Source organism: Meles meles, chromosome 6 (genome assembly GCF_922984935.1).
Source record: "Meles meles chromosome 6, mMelMel3.1 paternal haplotype, whole genome shotgun sequence".
Taxonomy (NCBI): Eukaryota; Metazoa; Chordata; class Mammalia; order Carnivora; family Mustelidae; genus Meles; species Meles meles.
The window spans coordinates 24508036-24532955 of record NC_060071.1 but is presented as its reverse complement, the minus strand read 5'-3'; the positions used below and the strand labels follow the sequence as shown (position 1 = coordinate 24532955).

The 24920-nt window shown below is 67.5% G+C and overlaps 15 non-coding genes across 15 annotated transcripts; all 15 read right to left on the bottom strand.

Moving 5' to 3' along the window:
- Nucleotides 1-715: 715 nt before the first annotated feature.
- Nucleotides 716-796, bottom strand: LOC123945624. Its single transcript, XR_006819443.1, has one exon. It is a non-coding gene; the product is annotated as a small nucleolar RNA SNORD115 (small nucleolar RNA).
- A 1600-nt stretch (nucleotides 797-2396) lies between these two features.
- LOC123945474 lies at nucleotides 2397-2477 on the bottom strand. The gene has a single exon (XR_006819299.1). It is a non-coding gene; the product is annotated as a small nucleolar RNA SNORD115 (small nucleolar RNA).
- A 1584-nt stretch (nucleotides 2478-4061) lies between these two features.
- LOC123945623 lies at nucleotides 4062-4142 on the bottom strand. The gene has a single exon (XR_006819442.1). It is a non-coding gene; the product is annotated as a small nucleolar RNA SNORD115 (small nucleolar RNA).
- Nucleotides 4143-5742: 1600 nt separating this feature from the next.
- Nucleotides 5743-5823, bottom strand: LOC123945473. The gene has a single exon (XR_006819298.1). It is a non-coding gene; the product is annotated as a small nucleolar RNA SNORD115 (small nucleolar RNA).
- Nucleotides 5824-7407: 1584 nt separating this feature from the next.
- Nucleotides 7408-7488, bottom strand: LOC123945622. Its single transcript, XR_006819441.1, has one exon. It is a non-coding gene; the product is annotated as a small nucleolar RNA SNORD115 (small nucleolar RNA).
- A 1600-nt stretch (nucleotides 7489-9088) lies between these two features.
- On the bottom strand, nucleotides 9089-9169 carry LOC123945472. Its single transcript, XR_006819297.1, has one exon. It is a non-coding gene; the product is annotated as a small nucleolar RNA SNORD115 (small nucleolar RNA).
- Nucleotides 9170-10753: 1584 nt separating this feature from the next.
- LOC123945621 lies at nucleotides 10754-10834 on the bottom strand. The gene has a single exon (XR_006819440.1). It is a non-coding gene; the product is annotated as a small nucleolar RNA SNORD115 (small nucleolar RNA).
- Nucleotides 10835-12434: 1600 nt separating this feature from the next.
- Nucleotides 12435-12515, bottom strand: LOC123945471. Its single transcript, XR_006819296.1, has one exon. It is a non-coding gene; the product is annotated as a small nucleolar RNA SNORD115 (small nucleolar RNA).
- A 1584-nt stretch (nucleotides 12516-14099) lies between these two features.
- On the bottom strand, nucleotides 14100-14180 carry LOC123945620. Its single transcript, XR_006819439.1, has one exon. It is a non-coding gene; the product is annotated as a small nucleolar RNA SNORD115 (small nucleolar RNA).
- Nucleotides 14181-15780: 1600 nt separating this feature from the next.
- On the bottom strand, nucleotides 15781-15861 carry LOC123945470. The gene has a single exon (XR_006819295.1). It is a non-coding gene; the product is annotated as a small nucleolar RNA SNORD115 (small nucleolar RNA).
- Nucleotides 15862-17445: 1584 nt separating this feature from the next.
- LOC123945618 lies at nucleotides 17446-17526 on the bottom strand. The gene has a single exon (XR_006819438.1). It is a non-coding gene; the product is annotated as a small nucleolar RNA SNORD115 (small nucleolar RNA).
- Nucleotides 17527-19126: 1600 nt separating this feature from the next.
- LOC123945469 lies at nucleotides 19127-19207 on the bottom strand. The gene has a single exon (XR_006819294.1). It is a non-coding gene; the product is annotated as a small nucleolar RNA SNORD115 (small nucleolar RNA).
- Nucleotides 19208-20791: 1584 nt separating this feature from the next.
- On the bottom strand, nucleotides 20792-20872 carry LOC123945617. The gene has a single exon (XR_006819437.1). It is a non-coding gene; the product is annotated as a small nucleolar RNA SNORD115 (small nucleolar RNA).
- A 1600-nt stretch (nucleotides 20873-22472) lies between these two features.
- Nucleotides 22473-22553, bottom strand: LOC123945467. Its single transcript, XR_006819293.1, has one exon. It is a non-coding gene; the product is annotated as a small nucleolar RNA SNORD115 (small nucleolar RNA).
- Nucleotides 22554-24137: 1584 nt separating this feature from the next.
- Nucleotides 24138-24218, bottom strand: LOC123945616. Its single transcript, XR_006819436.1, has one exon. It is a non-coding gene; the product is annotated as a small nucleolar RNA SNORD115 (small nucleolar RNA).
- Between the last annotated feature and the right edge of the window lie 702 nt (nucleotides 24219-24920).

Genomic DNA, 24920 nt, shown 5'->3' with positions numbered 1-24920 from the left:
TCTGCTGCATTCTTCATGAGCTCTGCCCTCTCCAGCCCTCTCCAGAACCATCGGCTGGGGTGACTCGAGCGACAACCACTCGCTGAAGGGGACAGAGGGCCCTGACACCAAGGGACTCACGTCCGCTCTCTTCTCGGGCGCACAGGACACAGCTGGACGTACAAGGAGGCCTCAGGTCCATGTGGGACGACGGCGGCATGCCCCCAGCCCCCAGTCGTTGCCAGTGACCTGGCCCAACTTTCCCATTCCCTGCACGTGGGATTGCTGAAGGGCGGCTGTGCATGGGCAGGTCCACGCTGTGTGGGCCACCACAGCCCCCATCCCTAGCACAGTGCTGGAGCCGGGGCCCGTGCGGGGATCCGGGCTCCGCGGACAATGCCCATGGCGCCTGGCATCTCCCTGCAGGCCCAGAGTCTTCCACTCACCTCTCTTGGGTCACGCCGCACCAAGTTCCGGCCCCCGAGGCCCGCTGAAAGACACAAGGGGCAACGGTCTCCTAAGCAATGGCACCGAGGGAGCTGTCCTGCGAGGTGGATTGGGTCCGGAGGCCGGGCGGAACGCCTCACGACCTCGAGCGGACCCCTGACGGGCACAGACAGGCCAGGGCCAGCACGGGGAGCCCCGAGGGTACAATGGCCTCACGCCCACAACTGCGGCGCACCTCCAGGGTCCCCAGGGTCTGGGGGAGGCTGATCCCGGCACAGACGCCTGTCTTGGGCCTCAGCGTAATCCTATTGAGCATGATTTTTAGGTCATCATCGCTCTTCGAGACCACTTGAGTTCTCATCACTGACCCAAGCAAGCTGGTGGCGATGCGTGCGGCCTCGGGGCACCCCGAAGCTGCTTACCGGGGCTGCATTCCGCACCGCGTCCATGCCCCCGGGTCCTGAGACGTGAGACCTCTGGGCAGGGCGGGGCCAAGCAAGACGTGCTCATCTGGGCGAGCTTCTCGATTGTGGATGGGTTTCTAAGGAGAGACGGAGAGACCAGCTGTCCAAACGTCCTGGTCTGAAGCGCCTGCCGTGCGGCCCAGGGCCCCCTTTCCCGGAGTCCTGGCCACTGGGGGCCCGGCAGAGTTCGGAGCCAAGCATGGCAGGTGTCCGCCAGGAAGGAGCCGGGCCCAAGGGCCCGGCTGCCCTTTCCGGGGCATCCCAAAGCAATGGAGACCGTGGTCCCTGTGGGAGCCCAGCCTTCTGGAGAACGGCCCCTGACCATGGCATGGACCACAGGGCTTTGGCCGGGTCCCCGCTGTCTCCCGGAGTGGCGAGCCAAGAGCGGCGGCCCGGGAGGTTTGGCCAGGACGCCGCCCACCCTCTCCTGGAGCCACCTGGGAGCCAAGGACCTGAGCCCCTGCCCGGGAAGCCAAAGGTTGCCGGGGCCCAGGGCTCCCCCACGGCCGAGCGGGGAAAGCCAGGTCACTCTCCACCACGGCAGCAAGGCACACCGCCCGCTGGCCGCTCTGGACGAGGGACCTGACTCGGCCCGTGCAGTGCCGCTTCACCACGACCCTATCCCGGGTGCTTGAGAGTCTCAGGTGAGAGGCTGAGCCCCAACGGCTCCTGTGGCCTGGGACGTGCAGTTTCTGCCCCCCCGCCCCAGTGGAACCGTGCCGTCTGGCCAGCTCAACGAATCCTCGTGGGCTCTTCGGAAGTGGCCTCCCGGGGCCCCAAACGCCTTGGTCGTCTGCAGGACGGGACAGGAGCTCGGGCCAGTGCAGCCCGCAGAAACCTGCCATGGGCCGGGCCTTGAGCAACAAGGTGTTGCTCAAGGGCACAGTGGCCTCCGAGACCACGGGTCTCACGTCCACTCCCTTTCTGGGCCCCCCGGACACGCCGCAATTGATCAGGAGGCCTCGGGTGCACCTGGGCCTTGGGCGGCCAGCCCGCGCTTTCCAGGCCTTGTCAGCCCCCCGGCCCACGTTTCGCGATCCCTGCCCCTGGGATGGCTCAGGGGCACACGCTCACGGGGACTTCGGTGCCGTCCGGACAATGAGGACCCGCATCCCCAGCCCAGGCCCAGCTGCGGAGTCCCTGCTGGGGTCCCCGCTTCCCGATGCCAGGCCAAGGGGTCTGGGGCCTCCCTCGGAGCCCAGAGGCTTCCGCTCACCTCTCCTGGTGGGAGACGCGCCAAGAACCTTGCCAGCCAGGCCCGCTGAAAGACACAAGGACACAAGGGTGGCTAAGCCCTGGCTCTCGGGCAGCTGTCCGGGGAAGAGGCCTGGGTCGGTAGACCAGCTGGAACGCCAGAACACCCCGTCGGCACCCGCAGGTGCACCGACGTCCGGGGGCCACAGCAGAGAGCCTCTAGAGGTGGTTCTCCTCCCGCGGCCACCTGCAGCGCACCCTCACTGCCCCGACGCTCTGGGGGAGGCTGACCCCGGCACGGTCCCCTGCCTTGGGCCTCAGCGTAATCCTATTGAGCGTGATTTTTAGGTCCTCATCGCTCTTCGAGACCATATGAGTTCTCATCATTGACCCAAGCACGCCCGAGGCGACGCGGGAGGTCCCCTACCACCCAGAAGCTGCTTACCGAGGCTGCTCTCAGGACAGCGCCATACCCCGGCTTCCTGAGGCATGGGACCTGGCGGCGGGGCTGGGCGATGCAAGACTTGGTGGTCAGGGCCAGATCCTCGCTTGGGGATGGGGGCCTAAGGAGGGAGGGGGAGGCCGGCCGTCGGAACGGCGTGCTCGCTGGCCCGTGCCATGCCGCCAAGAACTCTCCAGCCCGAAGCCCTGGCCGGTGCTGTCCAGGCGGGCGGCTGACCCACCCAGGGCTCGGGTCCGCGGGCAAGGGGCAGGACACAAGGGACCCGCTGCCCATCCCTGGCCTTCCCAAATCCACGGAGATCCGGGCCCCCGTGGGAGCCTCCCCTTGCTAGGAAAGGCCCCAGAGCATGGCCTGGAGCACAGGGATTTCCAGTGCTCCCCCGATGTCTGCCGGGGCCCCAAGCAAAGCGTGGCGCACCCGGATGTGAGGGCCCGAAGGACGCCTTCCCACACATGGGGACCGCGGTGGTCTAGGGACCCGGGCCCTGGCACTTGCAGCCAGCGGTGGCCCCCAGGCCCTGATCGCCCAGGGCGAAAAAGGGAATCGCGTCTCACCGTCTCCCACCAAGCAGCGCAAGGCAGGAGACCGCGGCCCGCCCTGCAGGAGGGTCCTGACTCTCCCCTTGTGGCGGCACTTCCTCTGGGGGCCTCAGAGGACCGGCTCAGCCCCACGGCCTGCTGTGGCCCGGGGCTCGCCACTCTTCCCCTGGGCCAGGGAAACCTTGCTGACTCGGGAAATCCGAGGAAACATTCGAGGGCTGTACTTCAGCAGCCTCCCGTGCCCTGCTTACACTTGGGCGTCTGCTGCATTCTTCATGAGCTCTGCCCTCTCCAGCCCTCTCCAGAACCATCGGGTGGGGTGACTCGAGCGACAACCACTCGCTGAAGGGGACAGAGGGCCCTGACACCAAGGGACTCACGTGCGCTCTCTTCTCGGGCGCACAGGACACAGCTGGACGTACAAGGAGGCCTCAGGTCCATGTGGGACGACGGCGGCATGCCCCCAGCCCCCAGTCGTTGCCAGTGACCTGGCCCAACTTTCCCATTCCCTGCACGTGGGATTGCTGAAGGGCGGCTGTGCATGGGCAGGTCCACGCTGTGTGGGCCACCACAGCCCCCATCCCTAGCACAGTGCTGGAGCCGGGGCCCGTGCGGGGATCCGGGCTCCGCGGACAATGCCCATGGCGCCTGGCATCTCCCTGCAGGCCCAGAGTCTTCCACTCACCTCTCTTGGGTCACGCCGCACCAAGTTCCGGCCCCCGAGGCCCGCTGAAAGACACAAGGGGCAACGGTCTCCTAAGCAATGGCACCGAGGGAGCTGTCCTGCGAGGTGGATTGGGTCCGGAGGCCGGGCGGAACGCCTCACGACCTCGAGCGGACCCCTGACGGGCACAGACAGGCCAGGGCCAGCACGGGGAGCCCCGAGGGTACGATGGCCTCACGCCCACAACTGCGGCGCACCTCCAGGGTCCCCAGGGTCTGGGGGAGGCTGATCCCGGCACAGACGCCTGTCTTGGGCCTCAGCGTAATCCTATTGAGCATGATTTTTAGGTCATCATCGCTCTTCGAGACCACTTGAGTTCTCATCACTGACCCAAGCAAGCTGGTGGCGATGCGTGCGGCCTCGGGGCACCCCGAAGCTGCTTACCGGGGCTGCATTCCGCACCGCGTCCATGCCCCCGGGTCCTGAGACGTGAGACCTCTGGGCAGGGCGGGGCCAAGCAAGACGTGCTCATCTGGGCGAGCTTCTCGATTGTGGATGGGTTTCTAAGGAGAGACGGAGAGACCAGCTGTCCAAACGTCCTGGTCTGAAGCGCCTGCCGTGCGGCCCAGGGCCCCCTTTCCCGGAGTCCTGGCCACTGGGGGCCCGGCAGAGTTCGGAGCCAAGCATGGCAGGTGTCCGCCAGGAAGGAGCCGGGCCCAAGGGCCCGGCTGCCCTTTCCGGGGCATCCCAAAGCAATGGAGACCGTGGTCCCTGTGGGAGCCCAGCCTTCTGGAGAACGGCCCCTGACCATGGCATGGACCACAGGGCTTTGGCCGGGTCCCCGCTGTCTCCCGGAGTGGCGAGCCAAGAGCGGCGGCCCGGGAGGTTTGGCCAGGACGCCGCCCACCCTCTCCTGGAGCCACCTGGGAGCCAAGGACCTGAGCCCCTGCCCGGGAAGCCAAAGGTTGCCGGGGCCCAGGGCTCCCCCACGGCCGAGCGGGGAAAGCCAGGTCACTCTCCACCACGGCAGCAAGGCACACCGCCCGCTGGCCGCTCTGGACGAGGGACCTGACTCGGCCCGTGCAGTGCCGCTTCACCACGACCCTATCCCGGGTGCTTGAGAGTCTCAGGTGAGAGGCTGAGCCCCAACGGCTCCTGTGGCCTGGGACGTGCAATTTCTGCCCCCCCGCCCCAGTGGAACCGTGCCGTCTGGCCAGCTCAACGAATCCTCGTGGGCTCTTCGGAAGTGGCCTCCCGGGGCCCCAAACGCCTTGGTCGTCTGCAGGACGGGACAGGAGCTCGGGCCAGTGCAGCCCGCAGAAACCTGCCATGGGCCGGGCCTTGAGCAACAAGGTGTTGCTCAAGGGCACAGTGGCCTCCGAGACCACGGGTCTCACGTCCACTCCCTTTCTGGGCCCCCCGGACACGCCGCAATTGATCAGGAGGCCTCGGGTGCACCTGGGCCTTGGGCGGCCAGCCCGCGCTTTCCAGGCCTTGTCAGCCCCCCGGCCCACGTTTCGCGATCCCTGCCCCTGGGATGGCTCAGGGGCACACGCTCACGGGGACTTCGGTGCCGTCCGGACAATGAGGACCCGCATCCCCAGCCCAGGCCCAGCTGCGGAGTCCCTGCTGGGGTCCCCGCTTCCCGATGCCAGGCCAAGGGGTCTGGGGCCTCCCTCGGAGCCCAGAGGCTTCCGCTCACCTCTCCTGGTGGGAGACGCGCCAAGAACCTTGCCAGCCAGGCCCGCTGAAAGACACAAGGACACAAGGGTGGCTAAGCCCTGGCTCTCGGGCAGCTGTCCGGGGAAGAGGCCTGGGTCGGTAGACCAGCTGGAACGCCAGAACACCCCGTCGGCACCCGCAGGTGCACCGACGTCCGGGGGCCACAGCAGAGAGCCTCGAGAGGTGGTTCTCCTCCCGCGGCCACCTGCAGCGCACCCTCACTGCCCCGACGCTCTGGGGGAGGCTGACCCCGGCACGGTCCCCTGCCTTGGGCCTCAGCGTAATCCTATTGAGCGTGATTTTTAGGTCCTCATCGCTCTTCGAGACCATATGAGTTCTCATCATTGACCCAAGCACGCCCGAGGCGACGCGGGAGGTCCCCTACCACCCAGAAGCTGCTTACCGAGGCTGCTCTCAGGACAGCGCCATACCCCGGCTTCCTGAGGCATGGGACCTGGCGGCGGGGCTGGGCGATGCAAGACTTGGTGGTCAGGGCCAGATCCTCGCTTGGGGATGGGGGCCTAAGGAGGGAGGGGGAGGCCGGCCGTCGGAACGGCGTGCTCGCTGGCCCGTGCCATGCCGCCAAGAACTCTCCAGCCCGAAGCCCTGGCCGGTGCTGTCCAGGCGGGCGGCTGACCCACCCAGGGCTCGGGTCCGCGGGCAAGGGGCAGGACACAAGGGACCCGCTGCCCATCCCTGGCCTTCCCAAATCCACGGAGATCCGGGCCCCCGTGGGAGCCTCCCCTTGCTGAGAAAGGCCCCAGAGCATGGCCTGGAGCACAGGGATTTCCAGTGCTCCCCCGATGTCTGCCGGGGCCCCAAGCAAAGCGTGGCGCACCCGGATGTGAGGGCCCGAAGGACGCCTTCCCACACATGGGGACCGCAGTGGTCTAGGGACCCGGGCCCTGGCACTCGCAGCCAGCGGTGGCCCCCAGGCCCTGATCGCCCAGGGCGAAAAAGGGAATCGCGTCTCACCGTCTCCCACCAAGCAGCGCAAGGCGGGAGACCGCGGCCCGCCCTGCAGGAGGGTCCTGACTCTCCCCTTGTGGCGGCGCTTCCTCTGGGGGCCTCAGAGGACCGGCTCAGCCCCACGGCCTGCTGTGGCCCGGGGCTCGCCACTCTTCCCCTGGGCCAGGGAAACCTTGCTGACTCGGGAAATCCGAGGAAACATTCGAGGGCTGTACTTCAGCAGCCTCCCGTGCCCTGCTTACACTTGGGCGTCTGCTGCATTCTTCATGAGCTCTGCCCTCTCCAGCCCTCTCCAGAACCATCGGCTGGGGTGACTCGAGCGACAACCACTCGCTGAAGGGGACAGAGGGCCCTGACACCAAGGGACTCACGTCCGCTCTCTTCTCGGGCGCACAGGACACAGCTGGACGTACAAGGAGGCCTCAGGTCCATGTGGGACGACGGCGGCATGCCCCCAGCCCCCAGTCGTTGCCAGTGACCTGGCCCAACTTTCCCATTCCCTGCACGTGGGATTGCTGAAGGGCGGCTGTGCATGGGCAGGTCCACGCTGTGTGGGCCACCACAGCCCCCATCCCTAGCACAGTGCTGGAGCCGGGGCCCGTGCGGGGATCCGGGCTCCGCGGACAATGCCCATGGCGCCTGGCATCTCCCTGCAGGCCCAGAGTCTTCCACTCACCTCTCTTGGGTCACGCCGCACCAAGTTCCGGCCCCCGAGGCCCGCTGAAAGACACAAGGGGCAACGGTCTCCTAAGCAATGGCACCGAGGGAGCTGTCCTGCGAGGTGGATTGGGTCCGGAGGCCGGGCGGAACGCCTCACGACCTCGAGCGGACCCCTGACGGGCACAGACAGGCCAGGGCCAGCACGGGGAGCCCCGAGGGTACGATGGCCTCACGCCCACAACTGCGGCGCACCTCCAGGGTCCCCAGGGTCTGGGGGAGGCTGATCCCGGCACAGACGCCTGTCTTGGGCCTCAGCGTAATCCTATTGAGCATGATTTTTAGGTCATCATCGCTCTTCGAGACCACTTGAGTTCTCATCACTGACCCAAGCAAGCTGGTGGCGATGCGTGCGGCCTCGGGGCACCCCGAAGCTGCTTACCGGGGCTGCATTCCGCACCGCGTCCATGCCCCCGGGTCCTGAGACGTGAGACCTCTGGGCAGGGCGGGGCCAAGCAAGACGTGCTCATCTGGGCGAGCTTCTCGATTGTGGATGGGTTTCTAAGGAGAGACGGAGAGACCAGCTGTCCAAACGTCCTGGTCTGAAGCGCCTGCCGTGCGGCCCAGGGCCCCCTTTCCCGGAGTCCTGGCCACTGGGGGCCCGGCAGAGTTCGGAGCCAAGCATGGCAGGTGTCCGCCAGGAAGGAGCCGGGCCCAAGGGCCCGGCTGCCCTTTCCGGGGCATCCCAAAGCAATGGAGACCGTGGTCCCTGTGGGAGCCCAGCCTTCTGGAGAACGGCCCCTGACCATGGCATGGACCACAGGGCTTTGGCCGGGTCCCCGCTGTCTCCCGGAGTGGCGAGCCAAGAGCGGCGGCCCGGGAGGTTTGGCCAGGACGCCGCCCACCCTCTCCTGGAGCCACCTGGGAGCCAAGGACCTGAGCCCCTGCCCGGGAAGCCAAAGGTTGCCGGGGCCCAGGGCTCCCCCACGGCCGAGCGGGGAAAGCCAGGTCACTATCCACCACGGCAGCAAGGCACACCGCCCGCTGGCCGCTCTGGACGAGGGACCTGACTCGGCCCGTGCAGTGCCGCTTCACCACGACCCTATCCCGGGTGCTTGAGAGTCTCAGGTGAGAGGCTGAGCCCCAACGGCTGCTGTGGCCTGGGACGTGCAGTTTCTGCCCCCCCGCCCCAGTGGAACCGTGCCATCTGGCCAGCTCAACGAATCCTCGTGGGCTCTTCGGAAGTGGCCTCCCGGGGCCCCAAACGCCTTGGTCGTCTGCAGGACGGGACAGGAGCTCGGGCCAGTGCAGCCCGCAGAAACCTGCCATGGGCCGGGCCTTGAGCAACAAGGTGTTGCTCAAGGGCACAGTGGCCTCCGAGACCACGGGTCTCACGTCCACTCCCTTTCTGGGCCCCCCGGACACGCCGCAATTGATCAGGAGGCCTCGGGTGCACCTGGGCCTTGGGCGGCCAGCCCGCGCTTTCCAGGCCTTGTCAGCCCCCCGGCCCACGTTTCGCGATCCCTGCCCCTGGGATGGCTCAGGGGCACACGCTCACGGGGACTTCGGTGCCGTCCGGACAATGAGGACCCGCATCCCCAGCCCAGGCCCAGCTGCGGAGTCCCTGCTGGGGTCCCCGCTTCCCGATGCCAGGCCAAGGGGTCTGGGGCCTCCCTCGGAGCCCAGAGGCTTCCGCTCACCTCTCCTGGTGGGAGACGCGCCAAGAACCTTGCCAGCCAGGCCCGCTGAAAGACACAAGGACACAAGGGTGGCTAAGCCCTGGCTCTCGGGCAGCTGTCCGGGGAAGAGGCCTGGGTCGGTAGACCAGCTGGAACGCCAGAACACCCCGTCGGCACCCGCAGGTGCACCGACGTCCGGGGGCCACAGCAGAGAGCCTCGAGAGGTGGTTCTCCTCCCGCGGCCACCTGCAGCGCACCCTCACTGCCCCGACACTCTGGGGGAGGCTGACCCCGGCACGGTCCCCTGCCTTGGGCCTCAGCGTAATCCTATTGAGCGTGATTTTTAGGTCCTCATCGCTCTTCGAGACCATATGAGTTCTCATCATTGACCCAAGCACGCCCGAGGCGACGCGGGAGGTCCCCTACCACCCAGAAGCTGCTTACCGAGGCTGCTCTCAGGACAGCGCCATACCCCGGCTTCCTGAGGCATGGGACCTGGCGGCGGGGCTGGGCGATGCAAGACCTGGTGGTCAGGGCCAGATCCTCGCTTGGGGATGGGGGCCTAAGGAGGGAGGGGGAGGCCGGCCGTCGGAACGGCGTGCTCGCTGGCCCGTGCCATGCCGCCAAGAACTCTCCAGCCCGAAGCCCTGGCCGGTGCTGTCCAGGCGGGCGGCTGACCCACCCAGGGCTCGGGTCCGCGGGCAAGGGGCAGGACACAAGGGACCCGCTGCCCATCCCTGGCCTTCCCAAATCCACGGAGATCCGGGCCCCCGTGGGAGCCTCCCCTTGCTGAGAAAGGCCCCAGAGCATGGCCTGGAGCACAGGGATTTCCAGTGCTCCCCCGATGTCTGCTGGGGCCCCAAGCAAAGCGTGGCGCCCCCGGATGTGAGGGCCCGAAGGACGCCTTCCCACACATGGGGACCGCGGTGGTCTAGGGACGCGGGCCCTGGCACTCGCAGCCAGCGGTGGCCCCCAGGCCCTGATCGCCCAGGGCGAAAAAGGGAATCGCGTCTCACCGTCTCCCACCAAGCAGCGCAAGGCGGGAGACCGCGGCCCGCCCTGCAGGAGGGTCCTGACTCTCCCCTTGTGGCGGCGCTTCCTCTGGGGGCCTCAGAGGACCGGCTCAGCCCCATGGCCTGCTGTGGCCCGGGGCTCGCCACTCTTCCCCTTTGCCAGGGAAACCTTGCTGACTCGGGAAATCCGAGGAAACATTCGAGGGCTGTACTTCAGCAGCCTCCCGTGCCCTGCTTACACTTGGGCGTCTGCTGCATTCTTCATGAGCTCTGCCCTCTCCAGCCCTCTCCAGAACCATCGGCTGGGGTGACTCGAGCGACAACCACTCGCTGAAGGGGACAGAGGGCCCTGACACCAAGGGACTCACGTCCGCTCTCTTCTCGGGCGCACAGGACACAGCTGGACGTACAAGGAGGCCTCAGGTCCATGTGGGACGACGGCGGCATGCCCCCAGCCCCCAGTCGTTGCCAGTGACCTGGCCCAACTTTCCCATTCCCTGCACGTGGGATTGCTGAAGGGCGGCTGTGCATGGGCAGGTCCACGCTGTGTGGGCCACCACAGCCCCCATCCCTAGCACAGTGCTGGAGCCGGGGCCCGTGCGGGGATCCGGGCTCCGCGGACAATGCCCATGGCGCCTGGCATCTCCCTGCAGGCCCAGAGTCTTCCACTCACCTCTCTTGGGTCACGCCGCACCAAGTTCCGGCCCCCGAGGCCCGCTGAAAGACACAAGGGGCAACGGTCTCCTAAGCAATGGCACCGAGGGAGCTGTCCTGCGAGGTGGATTGGGTCCGGAGGCCGGGCGGAACGCCTCACGACCTCGAGCGGACCCCTGACGGGCACAGACAGGCCAGGGCCAGCACGGGGAGCCCCGAGGGTACGATGGCCTCACGCCCACAACTGCGGCGCACCTCCAGGGTCCCCAGGGTCTGGGGGAGGCTGATCCCGGCACAGACGCCTGTCTTGGGCCTCAGCGTAATCCTATTGAGCATGATTTTTAGGTCATCATCGCTCTTCGAGACCACTTGAGTTCTCATCACTGACCCAAGCAAGCTGGTGGCGATGCGTGCGGCCTCGGGGCACCCCGAAGCTGCTTACCGGGGCTGCATTCCGCACCGCGTCCATGCCCCCGGGTCCTGAGACGTGAGACCTCTGGGCAGGGCGGGGCCAAGCAAGACGTGCTCATCTGGGCGAGCTTCTCGATTGTGGATGGGTTTCTAAGGAGAGACGGAGAGACCAGCTGTCCAAACGTCCTGGTCTGAAGCGCCTGCCGTGCGGCCCAGGGCCCCCTTTCCCGGAGTCCTGGCCACTGGGGGCCCGGCAGAGTTCGGAGCCAAGCATGGCAGGTGTCCGCCAGGAAGGAGCCGGGCCCAAGGGCCCGGCTGCCCTTTCCGGGGCATCCCAAAGCAATGGAGACCGTGGTCCCTGTGGGAGCCCAGCCTTCTGGAGAACGGCCCCTGACCATGGCATGGACCACAGGGCTTTGGCCGGGTCCCCGCTGTCTCCCGGAGTGGCGAGCCAAGAGCGGCGGCCCGGGAGGTTTGGCCAGGACGCCGCCCACCCTCTCCTGGAGCCACCTGGGAGCCAAGGACCTGAGCCCCTGCCCGGGAAGCCAAAGGTTGCCGGGGCCCAGGGCTCCCCCACGGCCGAGCGGGGAAAGCCAGGTCACTCTCCACCACGGCAGCAAGGCACACCGCCCGCTGGCCGCTCTGGACGAGGGACCTGACTCGGCCCGTGCAGTGCCGCTTCACCACGACCCTATCCCGGGTGCTTGAGAGTCTCAGGTGAGAGGCTGAGCCCCAACGGCTGCTGTGGCCTGGGACGTGCAGTTTCTGCCCCCCCGCCCCAGTGGAACCGTGCCGTCTGGCCAGCTCAACGAATCCTCGTGGGCTCTTCGGAAGTGGCCTCCCGGGGCCCCAAACGCCTTGGTCGTCTGCAGGACGGGACAGGAGCTCGGGCCAGTGCAGCCCGCAGAAACCTGCCATGGGCCGGGCCTTGAGCAACAAGGTGTTGCTGAAGGGCACAGTGGCCTCCGAGACCACGGGTCTCACGTCCACTCCCTTTCTGGGCCCCCCGGACACGCCGCAATTGATCAGGAGGCCTCGGGTGCACCTGGGCCTTGGGCGGCCAGCCCGCGCTTTCCAGGCCTTGTCAGCCCCCCGGCCCACGTTTCGCGATCCCTGCCCCTGGGATGGCTCAGGGGCACACGCTCACGGGGACTTCGGTGCCGTCCGGACAATGAGGACCCGCATCCCCAGCCCAGGCCCAGCTGCGGAGTCCCTGCTGGGGTCCCCGCTTCCCGATGCCAGGCCAAGGGGTCTGGGGCCTCCCTCGGAGCCCAGAGGCTTCCGCTCACCTCTCCTGGTGGGAGACGCGCCAAGAACCTTGCCAGCCAGGCCCGCTGAAAGACACAAGGACACAAGGGTGGCTAAGCCCTGGCTCTCGGGCAGCTGTCCGGGGAAGAGGCCTGGGTCGGTAGACCAGCTGGAACGCCAGAACACCCCGTCGGCACCCGCAGGTGCACCGACGTCCGGGGGCCACAGCAGAGAGCCTCGAGAGGTGGTTCTCCTCCCGCGGCCACCTGCAGCGCACCCTCACTGCCCCGACGCTCTGGGGGAGGCTGACCCCGGCACGGTCCCCTGCCTTGGGCCTCAGCGTAATCCTATTGAGCGTGATTTTTAGGTCCTCATCGCTCTTCGAGACCATATGAGTTCTCATCATTGACCCAAGCACGCCCGAGGCGACGGGGGAGGTCCCCTACCACCCAGAAGCTGCTTACCGAGGCTGCTCTCAGGACAGCGCCATACCCCGGCTTCCTGAGGCATGGGACCTGGCGGCGGGGCTGGGCGATGCAAGACTTGGTGGTCAGGGCCAGATCCTCGCTTGGGGATGGGGGCCTAAGGAGGGAGGGGGAGGACGGCCGTCGGAACGGCGTGCTCGCTGGCCCGTGCCATGCCGCCAAGAACTCTCCAGCCCGAAGCCCTGGCCGGTGCTGTCCAGGCGGGCGGCTGACCCACCCAGGGCTCGGGTCCTCGGGCAAGGGGCAGGACACAAGGGACCCGCTGCCCATCCCTGGCCTTCCCAAATCCACGGAGATCCGGGCCCCCGTGGGAGCCTCCCCTTGCTGAGAAAGGCCCCAGAGCATGGCCTGGAGCACAGGGATTTCCAGTGCTCCCCCGATGTCTGCCGGGGCCCCAAGCAAAGCGTGGCGCACCCGGATGTGAGGGCCCGAAGGACGCCTTCCCACACATGGGGACCGCGGTGGTCTAGGGACCCGGGCCCTGGCACTCGCAGCCAGCGGTGGCCCCCAGGCCCTGATCGCCCAGGGCGAAAAAGGGAATCGCGTCTCACCGTCTCCCACCAAGCAGCGCAAGGCGGGAGACCGCGGCCCGCCCTGCAGGAGGGTCCTGACTCTCCCCTTGTGGCGGCACTTCCTCTGGGGGCCTCAGAGGACCGGCTCAGCCCCACGGCCTGCTGTGGCCCGGGGCTCGCCACTCTTCCCCTGGGCCAGGGAAACCTTGCTGACTCGGGAAATCCGAGGAAACATTCGAGGGCTGTACTTCAGCAGCCTCCCGTGCCCTGCTTACACTTGGGCGTCTGCTGCATTCTTCATGAGCTCTGCCCTCTCCAGCCCTCTCCAGAACCATCGGCTGGGGTGACTCGAGCGACAACCACTCGCTGAAGGGGACAGAGGGCCCTGACACCAAGGGACTCACGTCCGCTCTCTTCTCGGGCGCACAGGACACAGCTGGACGTACAAGGAGGCCTCAGGTCCATGTGGGACGACGGCGGCATGCCCCCAGCCCCCAGTCGTTGCCAGTGACCTGGCCCAACTTTCCCATTCCCTGCACGTGGGATTGCTGAAGGGCGGCTGTGCATGGGCAGGTCCACGCTGTGTGGGCCACCACAGCCCCCATCCCTAGCACAGTGCTGGAGCCGGGGCCCGTGCGGGGATCCGGGCTCCGCGGACAATGCCCATGGCGCCTGGCATCTCCCTGCAGGCCCAGAGTCTTCCACTCACCTCTCTTGGGTCACGCCGCACCAAGTTCCGGCCCCCGAGGCCCGCTGAAAGACACAAGGGGCAACGGTCTCCTAAGCAATGGCACCGAGGGAGCTGTCCTGCGAGGTGGATTGGGTCCGGAGGCCGGGCGGAACGCCTCACGACCTCGAGCGGACCCCTGACGGGCACAGACAGGCCAGGGCCAGCACGGGGAGCCCCGAGGGTACGATGGCCTCACGCCCACAACTGCGGCGCACCTCCAGGGTCCCCAGGGTCTGGGGGAGGCTGATCCCGGCACAGACGCCTGTCTTGGGCCTCAGCGTAATCCTATTGAGCATGATTTTTAGGTCATCATCGCTCTTCGAGACCACTTGAGTTCTCATCACTGACCCAAGCAAGCTGGTGGCGATGCGTGCGGCCTCGGGGCACCCCGAAGCTGCTTACCGGGGCTGCATTCCGCACCGCGTCCATGCCCCCGGGTCCTGAGACGTGAGACCTCTGGGCAGGGCGGGGCCAAGCAAGACGTGCTCATCTGGGCGAGCTTCTCGATTGTGGATGGGTTTCTAAGGAGAGACGGAGAGACCAGCTGTCCAAACGTCCTGGTCTGAAGCGCCTGCCGTGCGGCCCAGGGCCCCCTTTCCCGGAGTCCTGGCCACTGGGGGCCCGGCAGAGTTCGGAGCCAAGCATGGCAGGTGTCCGCCAGGAAGGAGCCGGGCCCAAGGGCCCGGCTGCCCTTTCCGGGGCATCCCAAAGCAATGGAGACCGTGGTCCCTGTGGGAGCCCAGCCTTCTGGAGAACGGCCCCTGACCATGGCATGGACCACAGGGCTTTGGCCGGGTCCCCGCTGTCTCCCGGAGTGGCGAGCCAAGAGCGGCGGCCCGGGAGGTTTGGCCAGGACGCCGCCCACCCTCTCCTGGAGCCACCTGGGAGCCAAGGACCTGAGCCCCTGCCCGGGAAGCCAAAGGTTGCCGGGGCCCAGGGCTCCCCCACGGCCGAGCGGGGAAAGCCAGGTCACTCTCCACCACGGCAGCAAGGCACACCGCCCGCTGGCCGCTCTGGACGAGGGACCTGACTCGGCCCGTGCAGTGCCGCTTCACCACGACCCTATCCCGGGTGCTTGAGAGTCTCAGGTGAGAGGCTGAGCCCCAACGGCTCCTGTGGCCTGGGACGTGCAGTTTCTGCCCCCCCGCCCCAGTGGAACCGTGCCGTCTGGCCAGCTCAACGAATCCTCGTGGGCTCTTCGGAAGTGGCCTCCCGGGGCCCCAAACGCCTTGGTCGTCTGCAGGACGGGACAGGAGCTCGGGCCAGTGCAGCCCGCAGAAACCTGCCATGGGCCGGGCCTTGAGCAACAAGGTGTTGCTCAAGGGCACAGTGGCCTCCGAGACCACGGGTCTCACGTCCACTCCCTTTCTGGGCCCCCCGGACACGCCGCAATTGATCAGGAGGCCTCGGGTGCACCTGGGCCTTGGGCGGCCAGCCCGCGCTTTCCAGGCCTTGTCAGCCCCCCGGCCCACGTTTCGCGATCCCTGCCCCTGGGATGGCTCAGGGGCACACGCTCACGGGGACTTCGGTGCCGTCCGGACAATGAGGACCCGCATCCCCAGCCCAGGCCCAGCTGCGGAGTCCCTGCTGGGGTCCCCGCTTCCCGATGCCAGGCCAAGGGGTCTGGGGCCTCCCTCGGAGCCCAGAGGCTTCCGCTCACCTCTCCTGGTGGGAGACGCGCCAAGAACCTTGCCAGCCAGGCCCGCTGAAAGACACAAGGACACAAGGGTGGCTAAGCCCTGGCTCTCGGGCAGCTGTCCGGGGAAGAGGCCTGGGTCGGTAGACCAGCTGGAACGCCAGAACACCCCGTCGGCACCCGCAGGTGCACCGACGTCCGGGGGCCACAGCAGAGAGCCTCTAGAGGTGGTTCTCCTCCCGCGGCCACCTGCAGCGCACCCTCACTGCCCCGACGCTCTGGGGGAGGCTGACCCCGGCACGGTCCCCTGCCTTGGGCCTCAGCGTAATCCTATTGAGCGTGATTTTTAGGTCCTCATCGCTCTTCGAGACCATATGAGTTCTCATCATTGACCCAAGCACGCCCGAGGCGACGCGGGAGGTCCCCTACCACCCAGAAGCTGCTTACCGAGGCTGCTCTCAGGACAGCGCCATACCCCGGCTTCCTGAGGCATGGGACCTGGCGGCGGGGCTGGGCGATGCAAGACTTGGTGGTCAGGGCCAGATCCTCGCTTGGGGATGGGGGCCTAAGGAGGGAGGGGGAGGCCGGCCGTCGGAACGGCGTGCTCGCTGGCCCGTGCCATGCCGCCAAGAACTCTCCAGCCCGAAGCCCTGGCCGGTGCTGTCCAGGCGGGCGGCTGACCCACCCAGGGCTCGGGTCCGCGGGCAAGGGGCAGGACACAAGGGACCCGCTGCCCATCCCTGGCCTTCCCAAATCCACGGAGATCCGGGCCCCCGTGGGAGCCTCCCCTTGCTAGGAAAGGCCCCAGAGCATGGCCTGGAGCACAGGGATTTCCAGTGCTCCCCCGATGTCTGCCGGGGCCCCAAGCAAAGCGTGGCGCACCCGGATGTGAGGGCCCGAAGGACGCCTTCCCACACATGGGGACCGCGGTGGTCTAGGGACCCGGGCCCTGGCACTTGCAGCCAGCGGTGGCCCCCAGGCCCTGATCGCCCAGGGCGAAAAAGGGAATCGCGTCTCACCGTCTCCCACCAAGCAGCGCAAGGCAGGAGACCGCGGCCCGCCCTGCAGGAGGGTCCTGACTCTCCCCTTGTGGCGGCGCTTCCTCTGGGGGCCTCAGAGGACCGGCTCAGCCCCACGGCCTGCTGTGGCCCGGGGCTCGCCACTCTTCCCCTGGGCCAGGGAAACCTTGCTGACTCGGGAAATCCGAGGAAACATTCGAGGGCTGTACTTCAGCAGCCTCCCGTGCCCTGCTTACACTTGGGCGTCTGCTGCATTCTTCATGAGCTCTGCCCTCTCCAGCCCTCTCCAGAACCATCGGCTGGGGTGACTCGAGCGACAACCACTCGCTGAAGGGGACAGAGGGCCCTGACACCAAGGGACTCACGTGCGCTCTCTTCTCGGGCGCACAGGACACAGCTGGACGTACAAGGAGGCCTCAGGTCCATGTGGGACGACGGCGGCATGCCCCCAGCCCCCAGTCGTTGCCAGTGACCTGGCCCAACTTTCCCATTCCCTGCACGTGGGATTGCTGAAGGGCGGCTGTGCATGGGCAGGTCCACGCTGTGTGGGCCACCACAGCCCCCATCCCTAGCACAGTGCTGGAGCCGGGGCCCGTGCGGGGATCCGGGCTCCGCGGACAATGCCCATGGCGCCTGGCATCTCCCTGCAGGCCCAGAGTCTTCCACTCACCTCTCTTGGGTCACGCCGCACCAAGTTCCGGCCCCCGAGGCCCGCTGAAAGACACAAGGGGCAACGGTCTCCTAAGCAATGGCACCGAGGGAGCTGTCCTGCGAGGTGGATTGGGTCCGGAGGCCGGGCGGAACGCCTCACGACCTCGAGCGGACCCCTGACGGGCACAGACAGGCCAGGGCCAGCACGGGGAGCCCCGAGGGTACGATGGCCTCACGCCCACAACTGCGGCGCACCTCCAGGGTCCCCAGGGTCTGGGGGAGGCTGATCCCGGCACAGACGCCTGTCTTGGGCCTCAGCGTAATCCTATTGAGCATGATTTTTAGGTCATCATCGCTCTTCGAGACCACTTGAGTTCTCATCACTGACCCAAGCAAGCTGGTGGCGATGCGTGCGGCCTCGGGGCACCCCGAAGCTGCTTACCGGGGCTGCATTCCGCACCGCGTCCATGCCCCCGGGTCCTGAGACGTGAGACCTCTGGGCAGGGCGGGGCCAAGCAAGACGTGCTCATCTGGGCGAGCTTCTCGATTGTGGATGGGTTTCTAAGGAGAGACGGAGAGACCAGCTGTCCAAACGTCCTGGTCTGAAGCGCCTGCCGTGCGGCCCAGGGCCCCCTTTCCCGGAGTCCTGGCCACTGGGGGCCCGGCAGAGTTCGGAGCCAAGCATGGCAGGTGTCCGCCAGGAAGGAGCCGGGCCCAAGGGCCCGGCTGCCCTTTCCGGGGCATCCCAAAGCAATGGAGACCGTGGTCCCTGTGGGAGCCCAGCCTTCTGGAGAACGGCCCCTGACCATGGCATGGACCACAGGGCTTTGGCCGGGTCCCCGCTGTCTCCCGGAGTGGCGAGCCAAGAGCGGCGGCCCGGGAGGTTTGGCCAGGACGCCGCCCACCCTCTCCTGGAGCCACCTGGGAGCCAAGGACCTGAGCCCCTGCCCGGGAAGCCAAAGGTTGCCGGGGCCCAGGGCTCCCCCACGGCCGAGCGGGGAAAGCCAGGTCACTCTCCACCACGGCAGCAAGGCACACCGCCCGCTGGCCGCTCTGGACGAGGGACCTGACTCGGCCCGTGCAGTGCCGCTTCACCACGACCCTATCCCGGGTGCTTGAGAGTCTCAGGTGAGAGGCTGAGCCCCAACGGCTCCTGTGGCCTGGGACGTGCAGTTTCTGCCCCCCCGCCCCAGTGGAACCGTGCCGTCTGGCCAGCTCAACGAATCCTCGTGGGCTCTTCGGAAGTGGCCTCCCGGGGCCCCAAACGCCTTGGTCGTCTGCAGGACGGGACAGGAGCTCGGGCCAGTGCAGCCCGCAGAAACCTGCCATGGGCCGGGCCTTGAGCAACAAGGTGTTGCTCAAGGGCACAGTGGCCTCCGAGACCACGGGTCTCACGTCCACTCCCTTTCTGGGCCCCCCGGACACGCCGCAATTGATCAGGAGGCCTCGGGTGCACCTGGGCCTTGGGCGGCCAGCCCGCGCTTTCCAGGCCTTGTCAGCCCCCCGGCCCACGTTTCGCGATCCCTGCCCCTGGGATGGCTCAGGGGCACACGCTCACGGGGACTTCGGTGCCGTCCGGACAATGAGGACCCGCATCCCCAGCCCAGGCCCAGCTGCGGAGTCCCTGCTGGGGTCCCCGCTTCCCGATGCCAGGCCAAGGGGTCTGGGGCCTCCCTCGGAGCCCAGAGGCTTCCGCTCACCTCTCCTGGTGGGAGACGCGCCAAGAACCTTGCCAGCCAGGCCCGCTGAAAGACACAAGGACACAAGGGTGGCTAAGCCCTGGCTCTCGGGCAGCTGTCCGGGGAAGAGGCCTGGGTCGGTAGACCAGCTGGAACGCCAGAACACCCCGTCGGCACCCGCAGGTGCACCGACGTCCGGGGGCCACAGCAGAGAGCCTCGAGAGGTGGTTCTCCTCCCGCGGCCACCTGCAGCGCACCCTCACTGCCCCGACGCTCTGGGGGAGGCTGACCCCGGCACGGTCCCCTGCCTTGGGCCTCAGCGTAATCCTATTGAGCGTGATTTTTAGGTCCTCATCGCTCTTCGAGACCATATGAGTTCTCATCATTGACCCAAGCACGCCCGAGGCGACGCGGGAGGTCCCCTACCACCCAGAAGCTGCTTACCGAGGCTGCTCTCAGGACAGCGCCATACCCCGGCTTCCTGAGGCATGGGACCTGGCGGCGGGGCTGGGCGATGCAAGACTTGGTGGTCAGGGCCAGATCCTCGCTTGGGGATGGGGGCCTAAGGAGGGAGGGGGAGGCCGGCCGTCGGAACGGCGTGCTCGCTGGCCCGTGCCATGCCGCCAAGAACTCTCCAGCCCGAAGCCCTGGCCGGTGCTGTCCAGGCGGGCGGCTGACCCACCCAGGGCTCGGGTCCGCGGGCAAGGGGCAGGACACAAGGGACCCGCTGCCCATCCCTGGCCTTCCCAAATCCACGGAGATCCGGGCCCCCGTGGGAGCCTCCCCTTGCTGAGAAAGGCCCCAGAGCATGGCCTGGAGCACAGGGATTTCCAGTGCTCCCCCGATGTCTGCCGGGGCCCCAAGCAAAGCGTGGCGCACCCGGATGTGAGGGCCCGAAGGACGCCTTCCCACACATGGGGACCGCGGTGGTCTAGGGACCCGGGCCCTGGCACTCGCAGCCAGCGGTGGCCCCCAGGCCCTGATCGCCCAGGGCGAAAAAGGGAATCGCGTCTCACCGTCTCCCACCAAGCAGCGCAAGGCGGGAGACCGCGGCCCGCCCTGCAGGAGGGTCCTGACTCTCCCCTTGTGGCGGCGCTTCCTCTGGGGGCCTCAGAGGACCGGCTCAGCCCCACGGCCTGCTGTGGCCCGGGGCTCGCCACTCTTCCCCTGGGCCAGGGAAACCTTGCTGACTCGGGAAATCCGAGGAAACATTCGAGGGCTGTACTTCAGCAGCCTCCCGTGCCCTGCTTACACTTGGGCGTCTGCTGCATTCTTCATGAGCTCTGCCCTCTCCAGCCCTCTCCAGAACCATCGGCTGGGGTGACTCGAGCGACAACCACTCGCTGAAGGGGACAGAGGGCCCTGACACCAAGGGACTCACGTCCGCTCTCTTCTCGGGCGCACAGGACACAGCTGGACGTACAAGGAGGCCTCAGGTCCATGTGGGACGACGGCGGCATGCCCCCAGCCCCCAGTCGTTGCCAGTGACCTGGCCCAACTTTCCCATTCCCTGCACGTGGGATTGCTGAAGGGCGGCTGTGCATGGGCAGGTCCACGCTGTGTGGGCCACCACAGCCCCCATCCCTAGCACAGTGCTGGAGCAGGGGCCCGTGCGGGGATCCGGGCTCCGCGGACAATGCCCATGGCGCCTGGCATCTCCCTGCAGGCCCAGAGTCTTCCACTCACCTCTCTTGGGTCACGCCGCACCAAGTTCCGGCCCCCGAGGCCCGCTGAAAGACACAAGGGGCAACGGTCTCCTAAGCAATGGCACCGAGGGAGCTGTCCTGCGAGGTGGATTGGGTCCGGAGGCCGGGCGGAACGCCTCACGACCTCGAGCGGACCCCTGACGGGCACAGACAGGCCAGGGCCAGCACGGGGAGCCCCGAGGGTACGATGGCCTCACGCCCACAACTGCGGCGCACCTCCAGGGTCCCCAGGGTCTGGGGGAGGCTGATCCCGGCACAGACGCCTGTCTTGGGCCTCAGCGTAATCCTATTGAGCATGATTTTTAGGTCATCATCGCTCTTCGAGACCACTTGAGTTCTCATCACTGACCCAAGCAAGCTGGTGGCGATGCGTGCGGCCTCGGGGCACCCCGAAGCTGCTTACCGGGGCTGCATTCCGCACCGCGTCCATGCCCCCGGGTCCTGAGACGTGAGACCTCTGGGCAGGGCGGGGCCAAGCAAGACGTGCTCATCTGGGCGAGCTTCTCGATTGTGGATGGGTTTCTAAGGAGAGACGGAGAGACCAGCTGTCCAAACGTCCTGGTCTGAAGCGCCTGCCGTGCGGCCCAGGGCCCCCTTTCCCGGAGTCCTGGCCACTGGGGGCCCGGCAGAGTTCGGAGCCAAGCATGGCAGGTGTCCGCCAGGAAGGAGCCGGGCCCAAGGGCCCGGCTGCCCTTTCCGGGGCATCCCAAAGCAATGGAGACCGTGGTCCCTGTGGGAGCCCAGCCTTCTGGAGAACGGCCCCTGACCATGGCATGGACCACAGGGCTTTGGCCGGGTCCCCGCTGTCTCCCGGAGTGGCGAGCCAAGAGCGGCGGCCCGGGAGGTTTGGCCAGGACGCCGCCCACCCTCTCCTGGAGCCACCTGGGAGCCAAGGACCTGAGCCCCTGCCCGGGAAGCCAAAGGTTGCCGGGGCCCAGGGCTCCCCCACGGCCGAGCGGGGAAAGCCAGGTCACTCTCCACCACGGCAGCAAGGCACACCGCCCGCTGGCCGCTCTGGACGAGGGACCTGACTCGGCCCGTGCAGTGCCGCTTCACCACGACCCTATCCCGGGTGCTTGAGAGTCTCAGGTGAGAGGCTGAGCCCCAACGGCTCCTGTGGCCTGGGACGTGCAGTTTCTGCCCCCCCGCCCCAGTGGAACCGTGCCGTCTGGCCAGCTCAACGAATCCTCGTGGGCTCTTCGGAAGTGGCCTCCCGGGGCCCCAAACGCCTTGGTCGTCTGCAGGACGGGACAGGAGCTCGGGCCAGTGCAGCCCGCAGAAACCTGCCATGGGCCGGGCCTTGAGCAACAAGGTGTTGCTGAAGGGCACAGTGGCCTCCGAGACCACGGGTCTCACGTCCACTCCCTTTCTGGGCCCCCCGGACACGCCGCAATTGATCAGGAGGCCTCGGGTGCACCTGGGCCTTGGGCGGCCAGCCCGCGCTTTCCAGGCCTTGTCAGCCCCCCGGCCCACGTTTCGCGATCCCTGCCCCTGGGATGGCTCAGGGGCACACGCTCACGGGGACTTCGGTGCCGTCCGGACAATGAGGACCCGCATCCCCAGCCCAGGCCCAGCTGCGGAGTCCCTGCTGGGGTCCCCGCTTCCCGATGCCAGGCCAAGGGGTCTGGGGCCTCCCTCGGAGCCCAGAGGCTTCCGCTCACCTCTCCTGGTGGGAGACGCGCCAAGAACCTTGCCAGCCAGGCCCGCTGAAAGACACAAGGACACAAGGGTGGCTAAGCCCTGGCTCTCGGGCAGCTGTCCGGGGAAGAGGCCTGGGTCGGTAGACCAGCTGGAACGCCAGAACACCCCGTCGGCACCCGCAGGTGCACCGACGTCCGGGGGCCACAGCAGAGAGCCTCGAGAGGTGGTTCTCCTCCCGCGGCCACCTGCAGCGCACCCTCACTGCCCCGACGCTCTGGGGGAGGCTGACCCCGGCACGGTCCCCTGCCTTGGGCCTCAGCGTAATCCTATTGAGCGTGATTTTTAGGTCCTCATCGCTCTTCGAGACCATATGAGTTCTCATCATTGACCCAAGCACGCCCGAGGCGACGCGGGAGGTCCCCTACCACCCAGAAGCTGCTTACCGAGGCTGCTCTCAGGACAGCGCCATACCCCGGCTTCCTGAGGCATGGGACCTGGCGGCGGGGCTGGGCGATGCAAGACTTGGTGGTCAGGGCCAGATCCTCGCTTGGGGATGGGGGCCTAAGGAGGGAGGGGGAGGCCGGCCGTCGGAACGGCGTGCTCGCTGGCCCGTGCCATGCCGCCAAGAACTCTCCAGCCCGAAGCCCTGGCCGGTGCTGTCCAGGCGGGCGGCTGACCCACCCAGGGCTCGGGTCCGCGGGCAAGGGGCAGGACACAAGGGACCCGCTGCCCATCCCTGGCCTTCCCAAATCCACGGAGATCCGGGCCCCCGTGGGAGCCTCCCCTTGCTGAGAAAGGCCCCAGAGCATGGCCTGGAGCACAGGGATTTCCAGTGCTCCCCCGATGTCTGCCGGGGCCCCAAGCAAAGCGTGGCGCACCCGGATGTGAGGGCCCGAAGGACGCCTTCCCACACATGGGGACCGCGGTGGTCTAGGGACCCGGGCCCTGGCACTCGCAGCCAGCGGTGGCCCCCAGGCCCTGATCGCCCAGGGCGAAAAAGGGAATCGCGTCTCACCGTCTCCCACCAAGCAGCGCAAGGCGGGAGACCGCGGCCCGCCCTGCAGGAGGGTCCTGACTCTCCCCTTGTGGCGGCGCTTCCTCTGGGGGCCTCAGAGGACCGGCTCAGCCCCACGGCCTGCTGTGGCCCGGGGCTCGCCACTCTTCCCCTGGGCCAGGGAAACCTTGCTGACTCGGGAAATCCGAGGAAACATTCGAGGGCTGTACTTCAGCAGCCTCCCGTGCCCTGCTTACACTTGGGCGTCTGCTGCATTCTTCATGAGCTCTGCCCTCTCCAGCCCTCTCCAGAACCATCGGCTGGGGTGACTCGAGCGACAACCACTCGCTGAAGGGGACAGAGGGCCCTGACACCAAGGGACTCACGTCCGCTCTCTTCTCGGGCGCACAGGACACAGCTGGACGTACAAGGAGGCCTCAGGTCCATGTGGGACGACGGCGGCATGCCCCCAGCCCCCAGTCGTTGCCAGTGACCTGGCCCAACTTTCCCATTCCCTGCACGTGGGATTGCTGAAGGGCGGCTGTGCATGGGCAGGTCCACGCTGTGTGGGCCACCACAGCCCCCATCCCTAGCACAGTGCTGGAGCAGGGGCCCGTGCGGGGATCCGGGCTCCGCGGACAATGCCCATGGCGCCTGGCATCTCCCTGCAGGCCCAGAGTCTTCCACTCACCTCTCTTGGGTCACGCCGCACCAAGTTCCGGCCCCCGAGGCCCGCTGAAAGACACAAGGGGCAACGGTCTCCTAAGCAATGGCACCGAGGGAGCTGTCCTGCGAGGTGGATTGGGTCCGGAGGCCGGGCGGAACGCCTCACGACCTCGAGCGGACCCCTGACGGGCACAGACAGGCCAGGGCCAGCACGGGGAGCCCCGAGGGTACGATGGCCTCACGCCCACAACTGCGGCGCACCTCCAGGGTCCCCAGGGTCTGGGGGAGGCTGATCCCGGCACAGACGCCTGTCTTGGGCCTCAGCGTAATCCTATTGAGCATGATTTTTAGGTCATCATCGCTCTTCGAGACCACTTGAGTTCTCATCACTGACCCAAGCAAGCTGGTGGCGATGCGTGCGGCCTCGGGGCACCCCGAAGCTGCTTACCGGGGCTGCATTCCGCACCGCGTCCATGCCCCCGGGTCCTGAGACGTGAGACCTCTGGGCAGGGCGGGGCCAAGCAAGACGTGCTCATCTGGGCGAGCTTCTCGATTGTGGATGGGTTTCTAAGGAGAGACGGAGAGACCAGCTGTCCAAACGTCCTGGTCTGAAGCGCCTGCCGTGCGGCCCAGGGCCCCCTTTCCCGGAGTCCTGGCCACTGGGGGCCCGGCAGAGTTCGGAGCCAAGCATGGCAGGTGTCCGCCAGGAAGGAGCCGGGCCCAAGGGCCCGGCTGCCCTTTCCGGGGCATCCCAAAGCAATGGAGACCGTGGTCCCTGTGGGAGCCCAGCCTTCTGGAGAACGGCCCCTGACCATGGCATGGACCACAGGGCTTTGGCCGGGTCCCCGCTGTCTCCCGGAGTGGCGAGCCAAGAGCGGCGGCCCGGGAGGTTTGGCCAGGACGCCGCCCACCCTCTCCTGGAGCCACCTGGGAGCCAAGGACCTGAGCCCCTGCCCGGGAAGCCAAAGGTTGCCGGGGCCCAGGGCTCCCCCACGGCCGAGCGGGGAAAGCCAGGTCACTCTCCACCACGGCAGCAAGGCACACCGCCCGCTGGCCGCTCTGGACGAGGGACCTGACTCGGCCCGTGCAGTGCCGCTT